This window comes from Mytilus galloprovincialis, chromosome 2 (assembly GCF_965363235.1).
Source record: "Mytilus galloprovincialis chromosome 2, xbMytGall1.hap1.1, whole genome shotgun sequence".
Lineage (NCBI taxonomy): Eukaryota > Metazoa > Mollusca > Bivalvia > Mytilida > Mytilidae > Mytilus > Mytilus galloprovincialis.
The window spans coordinates 54,478,042-54,502,812 of record NC_134839.1 but is presented as its reverse complement, the minus strand read 5'-3'; the positions used below and the strand labels follow the sequence as shown (position 1 = coordinate 54,502,812).

Below are 24,771 nucleotides of genomic sequence, written 5' to 3'. Positions count from 1 at the left end.
ATGCATGAACTCTGATAATGAAATTATTTTGGGTAAACCCTTTTTTAAGTTTTCCTGCTATATATAGTATTAAGTGCATTTTGAATCACCAGTCAATTGCTGATAATGTACATGTAGTTTCAAGAACCTTTAGAAAAGCTGCAGAAAAGTAAAAAAAAAAACAAAAACATTGTAAGCAGTCCCATGAGAAATGTATTTTGAAAACAAATAATTACAAAACCAAATGCATTTGCAACAAAACTGATATTGTGTGTAGTCTAGTTGTACAGAAGGAATTGATTTGTCAATGGGGAAAAGTTTAACATTTAAGAGACATATATTTGTAAACAGTCCGGGATAAGATTGATGCATGTGGTAACATTAAATTGTTATTTTCTGATTGCTTTGCATTCATAATGATTTGTTCATAAGAGAGTAAGTTCTAATTCATCATTGATTAGAGTATATCAATTTTTATGGCTAGACAAAAACCTGCTATTTCATAGATATTTCATGTTAAAGTCTACTACGTGATTGTGTTTTGTGTTTGTTTGAGGTAGTACTACAGTTTAGTGGAACTCGTCTTAAGAAACAACATGTTTTTATGGATTCTATCTTCATAGGCTATTTCCAAATTTATCCGTCTGTATAACGGTAATTATTTGGTTTATAACCCTGTATACTGTTTTGGATAGCAACTTTGTTTGTCTAATAACAAACATGACAAAATGTATTTGCATATTAGAACAAATTGCTTCAGCGAAAGATTTAGCGCAGTGAAATATAATTGCTTGCAGATTTGAGGGTAATTAACATAAATGATCAATGAATTTAGACTGACGTCAAAAACAGTAACATTAACAGCCACTCTTTTTTATTTTGACATTTACCATGTTTAAAGTTTAAAATTTAGGTGGAATAGAATCGATAATGGAAACAAGGAATGTGTCAAAAAGACAACTTGGCCAAAGAGCATAACTCGAATAATTACAGCACCCCCTTACGGTCATTGTCCTCCAGAGGTAATGTTGTGATCAATAGGGAGCGTAATATTACAACTAGATTATTCAGGTTACAAAGAGCAGAAAATCACTTGATGTTCAAAGCAGCAGGGAAATCCTGCACCAAGAAGCTTAAGCAATAATGTATACTAGTTCAGCAAAATGGATGCCACATATACTACGAACATACAAAGAAGTATGTTTTTTCAAATTAAAATTAGGTCCTTCCAAAAGAAAACCAGATGCTCCGCAGGGCGCAGCTATATACGACCGCAGAGGTTGAACCCTGAACAGTTGGGGCAAGTATGGACACAACATTTAAGCTGGATTCAGCTCTAAATTTGGATTGTGATTAAATAGTTGACACAGCATAGGTTTCTGACACAGAATGAATGCGGTCTAATGAACTTAAAATATTTTTTTTGCCTTTGAGCAATTCACTATGCTGTTGAATATTAATCCTCTCAAAAAAATGTTTGAAGAAATTTTCTTTTTATTTATGAAATCTGAAATGAGAAAAATTTAACCCCCCCCCCTTTTTTTCACATCCCCCTTTCCCTTTTTCCAAAACTGATCTCAATTCAAATTCCTAATGGAGTTTTCAACAATAACTACTCATTTAGATACATCATAAAATATTAAAATGTAAAATAAAGTGCTTGTTATCACTGAATGGTAAAGATTGTTGTAATTTATCAGTTGGTAGTAAAAGTGAATATACATTGTATATTGTATAAAACAATGATTTAAGTTGATTCAACTACTATTCTGGACAAAGAAAGATAACTCCAATTGAAAATTTCTTGCTATTGCACAATATTGTGCAATTAGATATTTCTTGCTATTGCGCAATACTGTGCAATTGAAAATATTTGCTATTGCACAATACTGTGCAATTGAAGATTTCTTGCTATTGTGCAATACTGTGCAATTGAAAATTGCTTGCTATTGCACAATACTGTGCAATTGAAGATTTCTTGCTATTGCTGAATACTGTGCAATTGAAAATTTCTTGCTATTGCACAATACTTAATATAATAATTTTGGATCCTGATTTGAACCAACTTGAAAACTGGGCCCATAATCAAAAATCTAAGTATATGTTTAGATTCAGCATATCAAAAAAGCCCAAGAATTCAATTTTTGTTAAAATCAAACTTAGTTTAATTTTGGACCCTTTGGACTTTAATGTAGACCAATTTGAAAACGGGACCAAAAATTAAGAATCTACATACACAGTTAGATTTGGCATATCAAAGAACCCCAATTATTCAATTTTTGATGAAATCAAACAAAGTTTAATTTTGGACCCCGATTTGGACCAACTTGAAAACTGGGCCAATAATCAAAAATCTAAGTACATTTTTAGATTCAGCATAACAAAGAACCCCAAGGATTCAATTTTTGTTAAAATCAAACTAGTAAGTTTAATTTTGGACCCTTTGGACCTTAATGTAGACCAATTTGAAAACGGGACCAAAAATTAAGAATCTACATACACAGTTAGATTCGGCATATCAAAGAACCCCAATTATTCAATTTTTGATGAAATCAAACAAAGTTCAATTTTGGACCCTTTGGCCCCCTTATTCCTAAACTGTTGGGACCCAACCTCCTAAAATCAAACCCAACCTTCCTTTTATGGTCATAAACCTTGTGTTAAAATTTCATAGATTTCTATTTACTTATACTAAAGTTATGGTGCGAAAACCAAGAATAATGCTTATTTGGGCTCCTTTTTGGCCCCTAATTCCTAAACTGTTGGGACCAAAACTCCCAAAATCAATCCCAACCTTCCTTTTGTGTTCATAAACCTTGTGTTTAAATTTCATTGATTTCTATTTACTAAAGTTATTGTACGAAAACCAAGAATAATGCTTATTTGGGCCCTTTTTTGGCCCCTAATTCCTAAACTGTTGGAACCAAAACTCCCAAAATCAATCCCAACCTTCCTTTTGTGGTCATAAACCTTGTGTTAAAATTTCATAGATTTCAATTTACTTAAACTAAAGTTATAGTGCGAAAACCAAGAAAATGCATATTTGGGCCCTTTTTGGCCCCTAATTCCTAAAATGTTGGGACCAAAACTCCCAAAATCAATCCCAACCTTCCTTTTGTGGCCATAAACCTTGTGTTAAAATTTCATAGATTTCTATTTACTTTTACTAAAGTTAGAGTGCGAAAACTAAAAGTATTCGGACGACGACGACGACGCAAGACGACGACGCAGACGACGACGCCAACGTGATAGCAATATACAACGAAAAATTAAAATTTTTGCGGTCGTATAAAAAAGAATCCAATAAAAAATTTGTTTAATACCTTTCTTAGTTTTTAATGGGACATTTTGTGCAAATTTCAAATGTTTTGATAGTCTCTGTTAAATTTACTCACACTTGTTTCAAGACTATGTGGTTTTAAAACTGGACATATGTTTGCACACCTGTCTATTGTTGAAGACTTTATGTTTACCTCTAGATTCTCCTGGTATTTTGTGTTGTTAATTGCTTTTTCATTGACATATATCCCAAACCTCCTTTTGGAGGAACAGGGCTATCATGAAAAATTTTGTCCTGCATTTTTTAAAAAGTAATTTTCTTAGTTGTAATCTCTGTCCTGCCTTTTTATTTAAGAAATAATTGATGCAAGCTATACTTTATTGTAGTTTTATCATGGGTAGGCATTATATTCGTGATTATTTTTGCCCGAGCAATAGTGAGGGCTAAAATAACACGAATATAATGCCTACCCATGTTAAAACTACAATAAAGTATACCGTAATAGTTTGCATCAATTATTTCAATTCTGATTAGGACAATGAGGGTAATTTCTAGGTCAGATGTGTATAAGGGTAAAGCAAATGTGTAGGCTCTTCCATGAGCCTTCCTTTTTTTTTTTATAAAGAAGCAAACAACTGGCACTGTGATTTTTCAATGGGAGGAGTTTTTGAACAGCCAGCATGAACGGTTGTCGTATCTAGGTCAAATATGTCAATTTCGGAATGCAATACATTACAGTCATAATAAATGAATTAGTAACAACATGTGCATCATTTAAGAGTTTAGAAGCGATTTGAGTTAATGAAATATATTAAATGCATGCTAATTTGATAAAATTCAATATTCTGCAGTAGTTAATATACGCATGTGCAAAAAAAATTATTGGATTTAGAGCATGGGTTTATTCATAAAGCGAAAGAAGCACATCATATAAGAATAGTTAATCATGACTTTTTTACATAAATTGTCATCCTGACTTCTTCTTTGTTGTTGCCAAGTGCCTTACTTTTTACCCCTGTCCTGACTTCTTTCAAATTTCATCCTAGACCCTGCCCCTAAAAAAAAAATCAAATGGTAGCTCCTTTATTTACATGGAACTTCAAAAAATCAGTCAGCTAAAAAAAAAACAATTTTCTTATGCCCAACAGAAATATTTCAGTAACATAAACTTACCTTCAGTGCTCCAAATCTTATTCTATTCCTTTCATTACACTAACATGTTATCTGTAAATAGAAAATACAATTTATATGACAACTATATAACAATGTGCTTCTATAATTAAATCTTCTTAAGAAACAATGTCTTTCATTCTTATGATGTAATTCATCTTAAGGCCAACCCAACATGATAAACAGTAATTTTCAAGGATATTAGTAACATGTTTTTTTATTCCCTAAGTACTATTAATCCATTTATTCAATTCATTTTCCATGATGTCATATGGTATAATGTTGGTTATTGTTGTCTTTATGGTATGTTAGCCGAGACTTCGACAGATGTAATATATTATTATAAAGCTTTGAAAAGGAGATACAGTGAAACCTGTTTAAACCGAACCTCTTCGGGACTTGAGATTTTGTTCGGTTTTGGCCGATGTTCGGTTTTATCAGGTTTACAACGCATACAATTTGATATGACGGTGCTTAAGAACGTGTTTGGTTTATACAGGTTTTCGGTTTATGGAGGATTCGGTTCAGCCAGGTTTCACTGTATAAGGAATAGGACAAAGCACACATACATCATGCATATTGTTAAAAGCTTTTTTGACTTTTATTGTGTTATTGTGTTGCTGTCTAAGATGATATATTACCACATATTCCTGTTTTATAAGAAAATATGTCATCTATAGTCTTTTATCAGCTTCTATTCATCATAACGCATTGCTATTTACAATGGTTAATATCAACACCAAGGATATTTCAAAGCTACAATGCCTTTAAAAGGATACATAAGAAGCTATTGAGGGAAGAGATTTTCTGTGTATGAAGAAGAGTGGCCAAAAATACCAAAGTAACATTCAAACTCACAAGTTGAAAAAAAGTGACAACGCCATGGCCAAAAAAGAAAAACACAGACACAGTACACAAAACATACACACAGTACACAAAACACAACAAAGAAAACTAAAGACTGAGCAACACAAACCACACCAATAACTTGGGGTGAGCTCATGTGCTCTGATAGGACAACAAGGACTATACGTCCTTGGATAGGATAAGCAAATCTTGATCCACATGTAGCAACCACTGTTTTATATTTCAATCAGATAAATATGAGTAAACAGGAATAGAAAAGGTACAGTTTAAGTTTCTTAGCATATAAATGTACTACAATGTAGTACCAAAATACAAGCTTATTGATAATTAACAGAAATTTGAATTATGCATGCTGGGAAAGCTTCATGACAAAAAAATTAAAACTCAAACAAATATTAGAGTCTGATCTACATGCCATCAATAATTACAACTTCAATTCCAATATTGCTCATGGCTAGACAATAATATTGTGCTTACACAGAGTTAAACAACTAATTATCAATCAATTAATGAACATTTCACTACAAATGGACAGACTCTTTAGGGACCACATCAAAAAATCAATGTAAGATAAAAACTTCATTCAAATAATTTGGGGGTAGGGGTTGAACTGCTGCAAGATGTGGTTATCCGACATTGATTTTTACATATATCTATATGGTCAATCAATTTTTTTCTCAAATTAAGTTAAGAGGGGGGTGGGGGGTCAGAGAATAAACTATGTGAATTAAGTTTTTTATCCTTCATTGAACTTTTGATGTCGTCCCTTAATAATCAAAATATTTCAATTAGCAGGAAATCTTCAAAAAAATATCTTTTACTACTACTTTATACAAATAATCAACATTTTGATTAGATAAATACTAAAATATAACAATTATTAATAAACAAAAGTAAGGAAATGAACTCTATAATCATCATGATCATAGAAACATATTTCCATGGCCTAATCCAGGCCTATACATTGTAAAAAAAATTCCACACATATATAAATATGAACTCTTGAATAACAATGATAAAATAACTGACATACCATTACCCCCAGCAAAAACACATTCAAATGTAACATGGTAACTCCACTTTATATATCCAACATTTTTCTTAAGATCATTGAGACATTTAAAAGTTGAATAATTGGGTTATTTCCTTTTTAATGGTTGGACAGCAAGCGCTAACCTAACATTAATAGAGTTATCAAGCATTTAAATTGAAGAATTCATCAGAGAAAATGTATATTTATATAATAACATTTTAAAGGTTTGACAAAATCACTTTATAATTATTTAGCAAGCTTAAGTAAATAATACTATAAGTTTCTGTTATTAATCCTAGTCAGATTGACAACACAATTAAACATCTTTGTAACAGTTTCAATATGAATGTGCAGTCAACCGTAGAATGACAACTATAGCTTTCTTTAGACTATCTATTTAATACAGCAAGTGTTTGTTACAAACCATTAAAGTTAAAGCCAGAATGCAAATATATTACTTTTTACTTACAGTGCTTATCCAGTGACCTTTGGGGTATCACAATAGCAATGGCTCAAACAGTTTACCGAATTGCAGTTTGATTTCTTTTCCTACAAACTGATCAACTGGTAAAAATTTTAGCAGATTGCTCAAGTGAAATGTTGTTAGTATGAAGTGAGTGCTGTAAAATCAAAAGTAATACTTACCATCCAGATCCAGTTAGTTTATATCTTTGTCATTCTTTTCAAACAAACAAAAAATTACTTACTATAGTATGAGTCACTGAATAAAAAGGTATAATTTTGATATGAAAACTTCTATCATAAATAGATTTTATAAATAAATAGTTCAAACCATTGTTTTGTAGATGTATATTTTATAGCTTTGTCTTCTAAGACAAAGTTATTGTGTAATTATGATTCTTATAATATTTTCTATATAAATTACTGATCTGCTGGAATTAAAGGGAAATAATTTTTATTGAGTTATTGTTCACTAAAAAATTAATTAATGATACCAGGCTTATGACTTTGCCTACAAAAAAATCATCAATACGTCTTAAATAAAAAAAATTGAATTGCCAAATTAGGAGGAAGTTGAAGGGCATTTAGGACACAAATTACAAAGGTTTTGCCAAATACTGCTTATAAGTTATTTTGTTCTCCATAGTAGAGAATCCTTAGTACTTTGAACAATGCAAAGTTTTGCAAAACAGCTGTTAATCTATAATTTTACCATATCAATAAAAATTCATGTCAAAAATAAAATAACTGACTACTGGACTGGTGATACTTTCTTAATTTACAGGGGAATTTGTATGATTTATAGAACTTTGAATGTGTTCAATAATAGGTTTTTAACATTTTTTTTCAAAATTTCAATCATCTTAAAAATAAATTTCATTGTTCTTTTCTAAACAGAGGATAAAAGTTTAATAATCATAAAAATAATGTTACAAACAAATTAAATGAGGAAAGTTGATATTTGTCAGACAAAAATTGTGACAAAATTTTGCTGATTTTCAGTAATGTAAATTATTTCCCTTTAATGGTAGCAGATAAGTAATTGCTTTAGAAAAAAAATCCAAATTACAATTATGCACTAACTTGTTGTTGGAAAACGGAGCTATAAATTATAGACTTTCAAAACAATGTTTTGAACTATTTATTTATAAAATCTATTTATGATAGAAGTTTCCTTGTCAATATTAGACCTTCTTATTCAGTGACTCATACTATAGTAAGTCATTATTGTGTTTGAAAAGAATGATAAAGATATAAACTAACTGGATCTGGATGGTAAGTATTACTTTTTAGCACATACTTACAACTTCTCGTCCAATCAAATTGCTTGAATTTGCCTTCTAATTTTCATAGTACATACTTTTTCCGTGTACTAAGTAACTACGCATGAATGACCACAAGGGTAAGATTTCATTGTATTGTAATCAAGATATTAGAACAAAAATTGCTACTGGCTATTTTCAAATAAATGATGTGTTCCAAATTTAACTAAATAGTTTGTAATTAGTTTTCAAAAAGCTTTTTAACATCCTACTAATCAATCTTTTGATCTAAATTTTGTTTTGACAATTAAAAAAGTTTCTTTCATTTAAATAAAGAGTAATAATAATGGTGCTTTATACCTTAATTATAGTACAACTCAATCTAAAATTTGTAATCCTTTATCTTCCATGCAAGTATACTTTGTACACAAAAAGAGTCAACCATGAATCTTTTAAAGGGAAATTATTAATAAAGCAATTTGATATATTTAGTCATAAATTGGTCGATAATTGGTTGCCTAATGTCCAGTGACAAATATTTCATGCATATAAACTATCCACTAAACTACCTATGGGTACATACCAGGGGCAGATGCAGCCATTTTTAAAAGGTGTTTCCACCAAAGATGTGGGAGGGGGATCCAACTGTTTGTATTCAGATAGTTTTAGGTTTTATGTGAAATTAAAAAAATGTTTTCAAGAATGTAAAGCTTTCACTGCAATTTAAGAATTGTCTGCTCTTGGTCAATTCATTTTGTCATCTTACTATGTAAATAAGTACATGTATAGTAAAACAACGCTTCGTTCATATCAATAAACATACTTACACCAGCAGCTACCTTCTTTACATTCCAAAATCAAGGGCCTTTTGAAATCCCATTTTTACAATGATATTATAGTGAGTAGATTTACAAAACTACGTAAATGAGCTACATCCAGTCAGCCAAAACATATCAATAGACTAATTACAGGATTACTCAAGTTGTAAATATGTGCTAAATTGGATATTGTATAGAAAGGTATATACTATGAAAATAAGAGCTTGGGGCAAAGCCCCTCGCTCTAATTTTCATAGTATATACCTTTCTATACAATAACCGAGACTGATTTTACAGCACTCACTTCATACTAACAACATTTCACTTGAGCAATCTGCTAAAATATTTTACCAGTTGATCAGTTAGTGGGAGAAGAAATCTAACTGCAATTAGGTAAACTGTTTGAGCCATGGCTATTGTGATACCCCAAAGGTCACTGGATAAGCACAGTAATTCTTTCTACTCTCCGGGTGAAGCTTACATTATTAAGCATTGTTTACATAAATCGCTTTACGTCTTTCTTTTTATGTACGGTAAACATGTAAAGTAAGCCACACGTTAAAAACTGTTAAATATCTTAAGATATATTGAAAATGCAATGTTGTATTATGTTAGTTAACTTTTTTATTTACAGGGAAAGAGATTAATTGTAAATTGAGAGTTAACCTGGTACGGTCAAAGACATCTGAAACTCATTGAGCATGAGATAAAGCTGAATATGCTAAATTATGAGTATGCATGTGAAAAACAATATACATCTCTTTCAATATTTTGTATTATCCTTTCCTATATATTCCATACAACTTGAAGAAGCGAACTGGAAGATGCCTTGATAAGTTTGGGTCACACTACTGGTAATCAATGTCGGTTCACGTACAGTATACATTATAATGATGTCGCTGATACATGTATTTCCCAGTCAAAGTTATTAAGGGCAATTTACATATATTTGAAGTCACAAAGCCATGATACGCAATTTCAGCAAGAGCTAAGCAGAGTGATGTAGGCAGAGGGACGATTGATGTGTAACCAGGTATTGATTCTTTTTCGCATTAAGATTATATATTGTCCCATGGTGTCATCTGCCTCTTTTTTATCCAAATCCCCAACATTTATAATGGATGTTTTCATTACTTTCAAGGGATATAATCTGTAAAAACTAGCATGGTTAAGTTTTTAATGCAATATTACCTTATCTATCTATTGAACATATAAAAACTATGGAAAAATACTTAATAATCAGCTATTTCAACAGAAATATCAAGTCTTAAATTAACAAGAATGTGTCCATAGTACACGGATGCCCCACTTCCACTATCATTTTCTATGTTCAGTGGACCGTGAAATTGGGGTCAAAACTTTAATTTGGAATTAAAATTAGAAAGATCATATCATAGGGAACATGTGTACTAAGTTTCAAGTTGATGTAACTTTAACTTCATCAAAAACTACCTTGACCAAAAACTTTAACCTGAACTTTGCACTATCATTTTCTATGTTCAGTGGACCATGAAATTGGGGTCAAAACTATAATTTGGCATTAAAATTAGAAAGATCATATCATGGGGAACATGTGTATTAAGTTTCAAGTTGATTGGACTTCAGCTTCATCAAAAACTACCTCGACCAAAAACTTTAACCGGACGGACGAACGGAGGCACAGACCAGAAAACATAATGCCCCTCTACTATCGTAGGTGGGGCATAAAAATGGTCTCAATATGTGAATTCTCTAGTTGGAAAATAATTATTCCTAGGAAAATGAATTCTGTTTTAAATTAGAAATAGCTATAAGTAAAATGTTTCTTTTACTATCAATTTGAAATCAATATATGGATTAAAATAGTTAGAAACAATAATGTGTCCATAGTACACATATGCCCCAATCCCACTATCATTTTCTATGTTCAGTGGACCCTGAGTTGAGGTCAAAACTCTAATTTGGCATTAAAATTAGAAAGATCATATCATCATGATCATTGGGAACATGTGTACTAAGTTTCAAGTTCATCAAAAACTACCTTGACCAAAAAATTTAACCTGAAGCGGACAGACTGACAAACGGATGAATGAATGGACAAACAAACGGATGCACAAACTTGAAAACAAAATGCCCATAAATAGGGCATAAAAATTGGATCTAGTTTCATTTTTGTTATATTTATACACAAATTTGTCTGAACTTTTTAGAGCTTGAGTCGACATACGATATGCATGGACATTTGTATAGCAAATACAATTTTGTAGTAATCTCTAAATGGCTTTTTTATCAACTTATCATTAATATGATTAAAAATAAAATAATATGTTCCAGTTAGCTCTTTTATAATATCCTAACTATCATGTCTTATTATCAGGCTCTGATACTAGTATGTATTTATAAGCAAGCAACATATCTAAGATGGCAATTCTAAGTCAACTGGTCTCAATCTTATCAAAATAATTCAGTCCCTCCCTGTAATCAACCTTTCCGTCTTGTGAGGTTAATGGGGAGGTTAATACGGCTATTGTAGATTGAGCAGCGGAATATAAGGACTGCATTTATTCTGGTCATTTTCGATCTATATAATTCAATAGTAAGGCCAAATAAAAATATATGTGTGGTTCCAGTTACCCTACCGTCCCTACTTCTTCGTCTTAAAAATAGCCTACCCTAAAGATTTTATTGTCATTTTTCATTAAGCACTGTTAAAGTCAGAATGTTGCTCCCATAGACTCAATGTCAAAAAAAACCATAAAATAAAAAAAAAATTCCCTACCTACCTACCCCAACTTTTTTTTAACTGGAACCACACATACTTTTTTATTTGGCCTCACTTGATACAAATGTATCCTTATATTGTCTGCACATTTGATCATTTGATAATACAATTTTATGAGTGTAAACTTGAAAGTCTGGTCAATTGATACTCCAAATGAAATATTTAGATATATTTAATTGTGCTGATGTCTTTTCCCTATATATGTACATGAATTATAAATTTTTATTTTTTGTTAGATAAAAAAATCTTTAAAACTCCCACCCCTTTTTTTCAAATCAATGTTAACTTACCTGCTTCTGAAATATAATTATCCCTGTATCATATTTTGTTCTTATAAATGAAAGAACCGCTAGAAGCCAGATCATATTATATATTATATTTCTATGTTTTGTAATATTAAAAATCAATAAATTATCACTTTTTATTGCAACTATGGAAATCGTGTTATTTACGATAATAATATAGCCATATTTCTGGTAAAATGTAAGAAATATGGCTGCTGTTTTGGCAGAAATTAAGGGGAAAAAATGTATGGATATATATTGGGTTAAAAAACCTTTCACCACTCAAAAGAGGATGGTCATTTTTAAAGTGTGAAAATTAGCATTGATTTACACCTGTTTAAATATATTATGGAACTATTGATTTCTCTGAAAGAGTGATGTCTATTGCTGCCAGAATAACACAAACTGCTGACAGGAATAGCTAAAACAAACATTCTTTTGATCCAATAATAAATTAAAAACTATCTCACCCCTTCTATTTTCAAATACAAATTAAATATTTAATTAAAAGAGGAAAATCGTGACTTTACTGGTACTCATGTCAGACAGCTGGCCTGCAGTAGTACAGATACACGCTAAAAGAAATTTTGCTCACCTGGACTGTAGTGCATTTTCAGAGATGGCTTAATTCTCTCCAACTTTAAAGGCTCTAAGAATATAGTTCATTCAGACTGAAATTCTTTTAATTTGTTTATGATCATTTTGTTGTTTAAGATTAAGTTTTTCTCTATAATTGTTTTTGCCAAAAATTAAAAAAAAATTGGTAACAATTCATTGGAAAGGGAAATAATTCATATAAGGATAATAGTGACAATTTCAGCTACAGTATATGTAACTCATTTGTAGTCTTGCTAATCTTTTTGTCTGTTAAAAGTTTCTGTTGGGCTACTAAATTTTTTTTGCCAGAAGCAATAAACAGCTGCGCCATGAGCACATGATATGCCTGTCACTTTTTCAAAGAATAAAGTTCAATAATATCACAATTTCATTGGAAAATCTTAATAGAAATAAACCAGTCACGAAGTTTCATGATTACTGCTCAAAGCGTTATCTGAAAATGGGAATATCCCCCCTTTTTTATGAATAAAATCACATAACTCTGAAACAAAAAATCTAAAATTTATAAAAATCCTAAGGGAGTTTCCGTCAATAGATATAAACAATTCACCAAAGTTTTATGAAAACTTATGCAAGCATTTTTGAGTTATTGTCCAAAACTGGAAAATCCTCCTTTTTCTAATGAATATAAATCCCTGTAACTTGAAAAACATAAAATCTCAAATTTATAAAATTTGAATAGGAGCTCATGTCAATAGATATAAACAATTCACGAAGCTAAGTTTCTTGCAAACCTTGCAAATTGGTGAAAGTGTTTTTCAGTTAATGACCAAACTGGAAAATCCCCCTTTTTTAATGAAAAAAAAGCTCAAAACTTGAAAACTTAAAATCCAAAGTTTTTAAAAAACGAAAGGGAGCTCACATCAATAGATTAAAACTATTCTCCAAAGTCTCGTGTGAATTGGTTTAGGCGTTTTTCAGCTATTGTCTGACAGGTTACAGCCGACGAACTGATGCATGGACAGACAGACGTAAAACAGTATACCATAATATGTCCCTAAATAGGTGTATAAAAATGGGTAGATATAGAAATCCCAAATAAAATGCTTTGTAACTCTTATAAGGAGTTTACAGGCAATTGCATCCCCTTTTCAGGGAATCACAGAACATGAACAAAATTGACCAAACAATGTCATTTAAGGAGAATAACTCCTATAAAGAGTCAACTAATGATTAGTACCACTACTGATAGGATATGCAAGTGCTGCAATCAACTACATATAATCTTCATGTTTGTATGACTTGAAAAAAATACCTATGCATGTCAAAAAAGAAAAGTTTCACATTTCATCTTTTTCACTTATGGTCAATCAAAACCTTCTACAAAAGAGATAGGTACTAGTAGAGTAACCCAGATGGTTACCCAATAATGATGCTGTTGTCTTAAAACCTCATGAACATGAACTATACAAAGACAACAATATTCCGGCTACTACAATTTCATGAAAGTTTAAGAAGCCAAATTAATCTTAGGTGTTTGGTACCACCTTAATGCAAAATACAAAAAAAAAATTACTGCCACATTTTTTATACGATATTTATAGATACGTAAAAAAAAAAAATGGTCACATAAAATATACTGGCTTAAATTTAAATCATATATCAATTTGTTTTCTTTACTCCATTTTTAAATTATAAGTACATGACCAATTTATAATATCATCCATTACTTTTATTTTTGTCATAAAATATTTACAAACAAACACCACTTCTTCATTCAACTGAAACAAAGTTTAATGTGCAATTATTTGTAATGACTATCATCATGCTAAAACACATAAAAATACAACTCTGTAAAAGTTAATGGTCCAACTTCTAAGCAAAATCAGAAAAAAACTTGGTTATTTCTACATGTCATGAAAGTTAATTGACGGAATCAGGAATGTTGGTTTTAAAAAAGTTAAATAAACCTGTGATTTTTTTTTCTTCGTTTATTTGATTCAAAAGATAATTTTGAAGCCATTTTTAAATCACAGTGAAAGTTATACTGCACATAAATGTGAATATGTTTATGGCTTGTTAATTTTCCAACTGCAATGCATAAAGTTTTTACATTGGTTTTTAATTTGTCATTGATAAATGAAAATAATATAAGTGCATCCTTTGCATCAATAACTTTTACAAAATATACACACGAAGGAACATTTACTGAACAAATTAAAATACAAAATAAATTACACAGAAAAGGGGTGTTTGTCAATCCCATAAGCACCTGTAGCCTGTAATATATAGTTTTACAATGATTGAGAAAAAGCAAAAATAGTCCCAGTCCAAATACATTGTATTTTCACTTCTATAAAAGTAGTTTTTGCTTTAGGTGGTGACAGGTACCAGCTTTGGTGTATCAGACATGTGTTCCACATTGAAAAAGGTTATTGCTTATTTAAATGAAAAAAACAAATGAATGTAAATTCTTGGTTATTGTATCACATAAGTTATGATTAAGTTGAATATGCCTCACTCAGTAGTCTCATTGAAGGTGTTTGCTTCAAGTGTGAGAGGTTATGGGTTTGAACCCCAGTCAAACCAAAGACTTTAAAATATAGGTATTTGTTAATTCTCCATTAAGAGCAAAGACTGGTTGGCTGGGAGTCAGAATAATATATCTGGAAATGGTGAATTAATTCATAAATCAATGAAATTTTAATGATTTATTGTAAAATTAACCTGTGTGCATATATATCTGTATAATAGTTAACCACGATAAGGAATACTGTGACCAAAAAGGTTGGTTGATCTTAAGTGTGAGAATTTCATTAAGAGCTATACATGTATAACCAAAAGGGGCCCAAAAAGGGAGCATAAATCTTCCCATGTTCAACAATTGGCTTATAAAACACTAGATTGGAAACTGAGAAATAATAGGTAATAAAGACAAAGAAACGTTAACTTTGACATAAATTGAAGAAGAATTGCTTCTTTGTTTAGATCTTGCACACCATGCCTTTGAATTTTTACAAAAACATTTGTTGGTATGGTGACTGTTGAAAATGTAAGAGTTATAGATTAAGATCCTTCAATTCAGTTTTATTCAATTTTTAAGCTATTTTTCTCTATTCTTTATAAATTTTGCATATTATTCTAGATCTCCAGTAATTATATTTGAACACCTCATTATTCTTTATCCTTAACATTTGTGGACCATTATAGCTACATGTAGTAGTATTGGATTATTATACTGTAAAACCCATCCAGACCCCAATGTAATCATGGATTGGTAATGGTGCTGTGCTAAAATGGCATATTAAAAAAAAAAATCCAGAAAAGTAAGTAAAATTACCATCATATATATATTATGTCTACTTTTTTATAATTATTTACCAGTGTAGTCAGACCAGGCAATTATATTTCATCAAAATTTTCTTAATGATAAATATTAAAATAGGCAATGATGGAGCCAAATGATAGACATTTAGAATTAAATTACAGCAAAGAGACTTATTCCCTGATTTTAACAGCAACATTAATTCTAACACTAATAAACCTGTTTTAGCCCAGAGACTAAAAGACTTATTCCATGATTAACATAATTAAGCAACATTAGTTCTAATAAACCTGTTTTGACAATCTACTATAAAATGTGTCTTTCCTAACATAAAAATAGCTGAAAACAGAAATATCAGATCTAGACTTCCAAGATCTTTGAGATCAATGCATTCTGATCCCTGATGCAAAAGTCATAATTAATTTATCTAGTTAGCTGTAAAACAACAAACCATCAAATCAATACAGTTTTTCATAAATTGTTTCCTTGTTCTATTACAAAGGAAAATGTTTCTAATAATCAGCCATGCCAACAGTTAGTGTCAAAATCTGTTAGCTTGATTTTTGTTGCAAATGTGTGTGTGTTCTTTAAGAGAAGATCTTTGAGCAATTAAAAACATTATCTCATGTATATGTTCTTTGTCCTGAGCTTTTTGTCTAGAATGATGTAATAATTTAAGGATATGTTTCATAATTATATATATAACTATATCATTCATGTATATTAGATTTATCAAATTTATTTCCAGTAACTGTTTGTTTCATGATGCTGAGTCAGATGGCTGCAAATACAAATTGTGGGCATTATTTTTATGTTTGAAAAAATGTTCATAGTTTTATTTTTACTGACACATTTATTCAGTCTATCATTCTGTGTACCTAGAAGAACAAACAGAAATCTCTATCTAAATGGTAAAGGGCTGTGTCATCTGTATGGTACCAATGTGTCATCTGTATGAAAGGATTGTATCATCTATATGATAGGATCGTGTCAACTATATGATACTGATAGGGTTGTGTCATCTGTACATGTATGATAGGGTTATGAAACATGCATGATATGATTCCTCATCTGTATGATAGGATTGTGTCATCTGAATGATAGGGCTGTGTCATCTGAATATAGGTTTGTGTCAACTGTCCGATAGGGTTGTGTTAACTGTATGATAGCTATATAGGGTTGTGTCATCTGCATGATAGAATTGTGTCATTTGCATAATAGGACTGTGTCATCTGTATAATAGGGCTGTGTCATCTGCATGATAAAATTGTGTCAACTGTATAATAGGGTTGTGAAGGTTATGTCATCTGCATGATAGAACAGTGTCATCTGTATGATAGGGCTGTGTCATCTGCATGATAAAATTGAGTATCTGTATAATACGGTTGTGTCATTTGAATGATAAGATTGTGTCATCTGTATAATAGGGCTGTGTCATCTGCAGACTAGAATTGTGTCATCTGTATGATAGGGTTGTGTAATTTGTATTTTAGGATTGTGCCATCTGTATGGTAGGCTTGTGTTAACTGTATGAAAGAGTTGGGTCATCTGTATGATAGGGTTATTTATGTCATCTGTACGATAGGGTTGTGTCATCTGCATACTAAGATTGTGTCATCTATATGATAGGGCTGTGCCATCTGCATACTAGAATTGTGTCATCTGTATGATAGGGCTGTGTCATCTCTCTGATAAAATTGTGTCATCTGTATGATAGGACTGTGTCATCAGCATGATAGGATTGTGTCATCTGTATGGCAGGGCTGTGTCATCTGTATGATAGGAATGTGGCATATGTATGATAGGACTGTGACATCTGTATGATAGGGCTAAGTCATTTGCATGCTAGGATTGTGTCAACTGTATTATAGGATTGTGTCATCTGTATGATAGGACTGTGACATCTGTATAACATGCATAATAGGATAGTGCCATATGTATGATAGGGCTTGTCATCTGTATAATAGGAGTATGTCATAAGTATGTGAGGAATGTGTCATCTGCATGATAGGGCTATGGAATCTGTACAAACAGATTGTACAATACGAATGATAGGGTTGTGACATCTGTATGATAGGGTTGTTATGTGTCATCTGTATAATAGGGCTGTACGTGTCATCTGCATACTAGAATTGTGTCATCTGTATGATAGGGTTGTGTAATCTGTATCTTAGGACTGTGCCATCTGTATGATAAGGTTGTGTCATCTGTATGATAGGGTTATTTGTGTCATCTGTATGATAGGTTTGTGTCATCTGCATACTAAGATTGTGTCATCTATATGATAGGGTTGTGCCATCTGCATACTAGAATTGTGTCATCTGTATGATAGGGCTGTGTCATCTCTCTGATAAAATTGTGCATTTTGTATGATAGGGTTGTGTCATCTGTATGAAAGGGCTGTGTCATCAGCATGATAGGATTGTGCCATCTGTATGGTAGGGGTGTGTCATCTGTATGATAGGAATGTGGCATATGTATGATAGGACTGTGTCATCTGTATGATAGGGCTAACGTCATTTGCATGCTAGGATTGTGTCAACTGTATTATAGGGTTGTGTCATCTGTATGATAGGACTGTGGCATCTGTATTACATGTATAATAGGATAGTGCCAGATAGATAGTGCCATATGTATGATAGGCTAGGGCTTGTCATCTGTATAATAGGATTATGTCATATGTATGTGAAGAATGTGTCATCTGCATGATAGGGCTATGGAATCTGTACAAACGGATTGTAAAATACGAATGATAGGGTTGTGACATCTGTATGTTAGGGTTGTTATGTATCATCTGTTTGATAGAGCTGTGTCATCTGTTTGATATGACTGTTTCATCTGTATGATAGGCCTGTATCATCTGTTTTACAGAGTTGTGTCATCTGTATGATAGGGTTGTGCAATCTGTATGATAGCTACATTGTAAGTTTGTGTCATCTGCATGATAGGGCTGTGTTATCTGTGATAGGATTGTGTCATCTCTCTGATAAGGTTGCGTTATCTGTATGATAGGGTTATCTCATCTGCATGATTTGGTTACGTCATCTGTATGATAGGGCTGTGTCATCAGCATGATAGGATTGTGTCATCTGTATGATAGGGCTGTGTCATCAGCAATATAGGATTGTGTCATCTGTATGATAGGGCTGTGTCATCAGCAATATAGGATTGTGTCATCTGTATGATAGGGCTGTGTCATCAGCATGATAGGATTGTGTCATCTGTATGATAGGGAGGTGTCATCAGCATGATAGGATTGTGTCATCAGCATGATAGGATTGTGTCATCAGCATGATAGGATTGTGTCATCTGTATGATAGGGCTGTGTCATCGGCATGATAGGATTGTGTCATCTGTATGATAGGGCTGTGTCATCAGCATGATAGAATTGTGCCATCTTTATGACAGAGTTGTGTCATCTGTATGATAGGGTTGTGCAATCTGTATGATAGCTATATTGTAGGTTTGTGTCATCTGCATGATAGGGCTGTGTCATCTGTATGATAGGTTTGTGTCATGTATATGATATGGTTATGTCATCTGTATGATAGGGTTGTGTTATCAGCATATGGTTGGCATCTTTACATGTTAGTCATATCTGTATAATGGTTGTGTTATATTTATGCTCAGAGTGTGTCGTCTATAAAAAAAGGGTTGTCAAATATCCACATGAGTGATACCCTAGGGTTATATGATTTGTGTCATGTGTGTGATAGGGTTACGCTATCAGTGTTATGCCATCTTTATAATAATGTTGACTAGTATGAATCACTTATGCCAAAAACATCCTGCTTCATTGAACTTTTTTCTATGAAAAAAACTTTATGATCTAGAAAGGCATATACATTTATATGAGTTGTTTTTTACAGAAAAAAACACCGCTTTTTTCCTGTACCGTGCCCAGTTAGTCTATCTGGACTATATATGTTTGTCTGTTGTTATTAGTCTATCTGGACTTTATATGTGTTGTTTGTTGTTATTAGTCTATCTGGACTATATATGTGTTGTCTGTTGTTATTAGTCTATCTGGACTATAGCTGGACTATATATGTGTTGTCTGTTGTTATTAGTCTATCTGGACTATATATGTGTTGTCTGTTGTTATTAGTCTATCTGGACTATATATGTGTTGTCTGTTGTTATTAGTCTATCATTTCGATATAAAGTTGTATAATTTTAAACATTACTAGTTCAAATATAAACTAGTATTTACTCATTGCAACTATATTTTGATTTTAAATTTGTTTTTATGAACAAACGTGAAATAAGACATGGTTATCAGTATAAGAAACTTTAATAAGAGGATCACATTTCTTCTCATTATATTGTACATGTTGTAGATCACTGATTGAACCTATTTTTCAGATACTTTTTAAGATTAGTGATGGGCACTTACATCTTTTGCAGGTACTAATTGATTTTTCAAAGAGGATTTTAATTTTTTACATTATAGCGTCAAAAGGCACTTAAAATATGCATATTTAGGAGGGTGCACTTAGTTATGCAATTCTTGAATCTGCCAGTTTCAAGATAGCAAGATAAGTGGATAGCGAATATTTACTGTATCATAAAACTCAATGCATTTGTGGAAGAAAACAGAAAACAATGGTGTTGAATTACTTAAAAGATATTCAGAGTGTGTATAGCAGAAATATCTGAGCAAGTTTGATTGAATAGTATAAAACTGATATACATGTATCTTGAAATGGCATGTTTCTGTTAAGGAAAAGCCCAAAATAAATCACACAAAAGATTAAAATTGAGTGTGCAGATCTCCAATTTCCTGATGAAAAATCTTTGGAAGTTTGGTTGAATTTTCTAGATAATATAAAGTAACAAATAAATTACGGACAACAACCAAAATAATGACAATATAAAAGTGATTCTTATGTGTCCATACAGCTTTAACCTTAGCAACAAAAAAATCACTCATGCTGGTGAATTTTCATTTTGAATGTCGGAGATTGTAGGAAATTCAATTTACATCTGTTCATTCAATTAGCATTGATATGCAAATAATATACGTAATTCAGTGTCAATACTATCACTATCAATCCCATTTTTTTTTTAATAACATTTTTTCATGCTTTACCCTTATCCCAGTAATGGATTTACTCAACGACAGCCGCAGTAATTCTAACTTATACACCTGTGCAAATACATGTATGTATACTTAACGAGTAATTTTATTTATAATATTTTCAAAATTTATAAAAATTCAAAATTAGTAAAAACACATACCTTACATCAAACTTGCTTTTTCATATTTTTTTTCTATAAATAATCCATATATGAATGTAATATATTCCACTTTATGATATCCGAAAGAATGAAATATAATCTCTTGAGTGTTGAATATTCCTATCAGAAATATCGTTATTGACCACTTGATGTTGTTCCAGCCACAATCATTAATCACACTATAAATGGTCATTTAATGGCTCTATCACGCAAATCATTTCTACTATTGGAATTTTCAGAAAACGAACAAGTAGCACTTTTCAAAGCATTAAAATTGTTCAATAAATAGATATTAAATATTAAAACAATTTTATGTTATGAACCTAATGGAGGCTGTTGCCATTGAAAAAGATACAGAAACACTATCTTCAAAATCTTCTGACTCAAGACTGTCAAATCAATGCATGCAATGGCAAATTACTGGAGATATATAACAATGAGAAAAAGGAAATCTATTTAGAGGACTTCATAATAACTGTTTTGTGTACTACAGAACTGTTATGTCAAAATAATGAATACTTGAGAGTGCTTCTGTCAAACCCAATAGATTTGTCTGTTCTATATGTAATTTACAGTCCGTTGTTATCTAAGCATGCCATCTAGACTTGGGTGTAAATGTGGTCATTAATTAGTCTATATAGGAATGTGAAGCTATTATCGGGACAAAAATCCTTTTTTCTTTCCGAAACAAAGGCCCTTAAGAGCTTGATATATTGTATAGAAATATTATGCTTAAAACTGTCAGATAACTTCTAGAGGACTTTGGTTAGTTGAATTGCTGTGTTTTTTGTGTGAAAAATCCCAACTTTCATTCATACTTTCATTAATGAGATATATTTCATTGTGTTTACAACAGTATTTATATATATCTTAATGATAATATACAATTACTGTCTTTTGTTTCGGTAAATATGCGGTTTTATTGACTTTTGAAAAAACTGATATTCACTGAGGCCGACGGCCGAAGTGAATATCAGTTTTTCAAAAGTCAATTAAACCCCATATTTACCGAAACAAAAGACAGTAATTGTTTTATTCCATATTCCGAGAAAAGAAACTGTATTTAATGACAAAACATATACCAAAACTAATTTTACAGGAAACATTTTACCATAACGTTGCATGTAAAAGCGTGTGACGTTTAGCGCGGTGAATAACACTTTCTCAGGTGAATATACTTTTTTATTCAAAATGCAATTCATATAGAGAAACCTACTAAAATAATACCAATATAGAATAAACATATTTATTTTAGCAGCTTTATAATATTGATCATATACATGAATCATACATGTACAAAAAAAATAATGTAAATTACATCCAATTACCAATAATTTAATTTTGGATGTAATGCGTCTTCTGATTGGCTGATGGCAACTTGTTTTGTTTATCAGCTCAAAGACATAATTTTGCTATGTGACTGTGACGTCATCAACGTTTTTTCATGGTTTACTCCGGTTTAAAACCACTGGAATTTAGATTTAAATTATTAGAAATGACTGTAATATTTTTTCTGTCTATTCAAAATAACATAAAAAATGTGGTGCACACTTTAAAATAACCTGTGTTATGCGTGTTATTTGATTTGCACCACATTTTTGATGTTATTTCTTCATAGACAGAAAAAAATATTACAGTCATTACTTAAATGGGTAAAAATTGTCAATTTATAAAGGGCAATAATTCTAACAGCTAACAGTCAGCATTATAAAACCTATCTTCTCATATTTTATTTCAAAATTCTAGTATCTCATAGATTTCTTTTTACGCACAGAAATGTGGTTTTTTTTTTCATGAGCAATCTAAGCAAATTTGGGCAATTTCGAACAACATGTAGATCTTGAAAAATAGCATAGAAACCCATACTTTTTATCATATTTTTTTGGAAAAAGGATAGAAAATTCTTTATTTTAGGAAATTTAAAAAAAAAATCAATCTGAGGAAATTTAAACCTTTGATAATAATAATGATCTACATGTACCTTAAAAGTCTTCAAGTCAACAATAATAGAACTAAAATTGTGAAACAGAACTTGACCTTCTTTTAGTCGCAAGAAACAAATATCTAAAGTTTGAACAGATTTCTTCACAGCATTTTCAAGTCAATGCACAGACACTGTTTGACAACCACCTAAACGATCACCCATTTGAACACCCCCTGTACACCACCAATTTTTTATATATATGTATGATTTTTCCTTCTGAAATCTGGTTAAAATTGAAAAAAAAATGGTAAATTTGATATTTTATAAGGGCAATACTTCCTTAAGGGGGCTTGCGGGTCTAAATCAACTTTTTTTTCTAATATAGGATTTTCCTATGTTTTTCTATGATTAAACTTTATCTTATACCTAATGGAAATATAAAATAAAAATATGGGGTCACCGTTCATTTAAGCTCACAATCTGCCTCCGAAAGAAGTATACATTTTTGTAAATGTCCCGTTTTTCTGTTGAACTAATAGGAGAAATATTGGTAATATCGAAATAAAAAAAGAAAGAAATTACAGAAATCGCAAAAATTTTACAATTATTTAGTTTATGTACAGCTTGCTTGAAAACAATAATGAAAAATATAGGTCACCGATGAGTTAAAAAAGATATTTCAATTTAAACGTCAAAAAATGACATTTTTGCACCAAAGGGAGATAATTTGGAGCTTTTCTATGATATGAACATTTTAAAAGTCATCTATGGCCAAACCAAATCGATTTTTCTTGGTGATTTTTGTACCATATTATAAAGTAATAACTAATTGCGTAATAGATAAAATTTGAAATGAAAAAAAAAATGTTTAATTTTTTGCTGATTTTTTTATACCCGCGAGCCTCCTTAAGACATTGTCTGACAGTTGTATGTAAATAAATTGTAGACAGCAGTTGATCTCAACATTATGACCATTACACCTTTTCAGATCATCTCTATTTCAGTTGTTTTCATATAATAGACAAAACTAATAAGAAAAACAAAGGATATGGTGGTATATATATTCATCCATGACACAAATTCAGTACATACACAGCAAAAAACACACCAAAAGTAAAGGAAAAGTCCTTTTCTTGTTGCTTTTCATCTCTAAGTTATAATAAGGCCTTCAACATAGGGTTTAAAAATCCCAACTCTCGACTCATAACAAATTTAAAAGATGATTCTTATTAGCATTGGTGCATTTTTCACCTCTATGTTCTTTCCTTATATAGTTATGTTGGCTATTTTGGTTAGGAGGTGAAGTATAATCGTACATTTGTACAAGTACATTATTTTTTTAACATGTTTAAGGTACATGTACCCCAATAAAGATTGATACCAGTTTTGATCAATTTGGCCCAGTAGTTCCAGAGGTTCAGATTGTCGTAAAAGTTAATGGATAGCAGACCATCTTTTTAGTCAATATTTTATGTTGGTGTGTTTATTTTTGGCACTTTCGTCCTAAGAACCAAATCAACCAAAAATATCTGCATTGATATAATTTATTTTAAACATTTGATTAACAGCATTTTGAATTTGAAATAAAAACATGCATTTAAATTAACTCAGATATTTTAGTTTTTCTTACTTTTTTCTACCACAAATTAAATATCACAAATATCATGAATATAATAATAAAATATTAGCTGCACTCATATTCATACAAAGAAGCCTAGTAATGCCATGATTTCATCACTGATGTCATAGGCACTTGTCTCTAAAAGACAATAAATCTATATATATTTATTATGATCACACATATCAA

The 24,771-nt window shown here is 31.2% G+C and overlaps 1 protein-coding gene across 3 annotated transcripts in view; it reads right to left on the bottom strand.

The window, feature by feature from the left end:
* The window catches only part of LOC143063857 (uncharacterized), a 60,266-nt gene that overhangs the window by 33,781 nt on the left and 1,714 nt on the right, over positions 1 to 24,771 (bottom strand). The window contains exons 2-3 of one of the 3 annotated variants that reach the window (XM_076236269.1): positions 4,433 to 4,483; positions 4,266 to 4,314 (exon numbers count right to left, since the gene is read on the bottom strand). The gene's annotated coding sequence lies outside the window, so the exon portion shown is untranslated. Of the gene's footprint in view, positions 1 to 4,265; positions 4,315 to 4,432; positions 4,484 to 6,329; positions 6,437 to 24,771 lie in introns of those variants that run through there. The other 2 variants (XM_076236267.1, XM_076236266.1) reach the window with 2 other exon arrangements.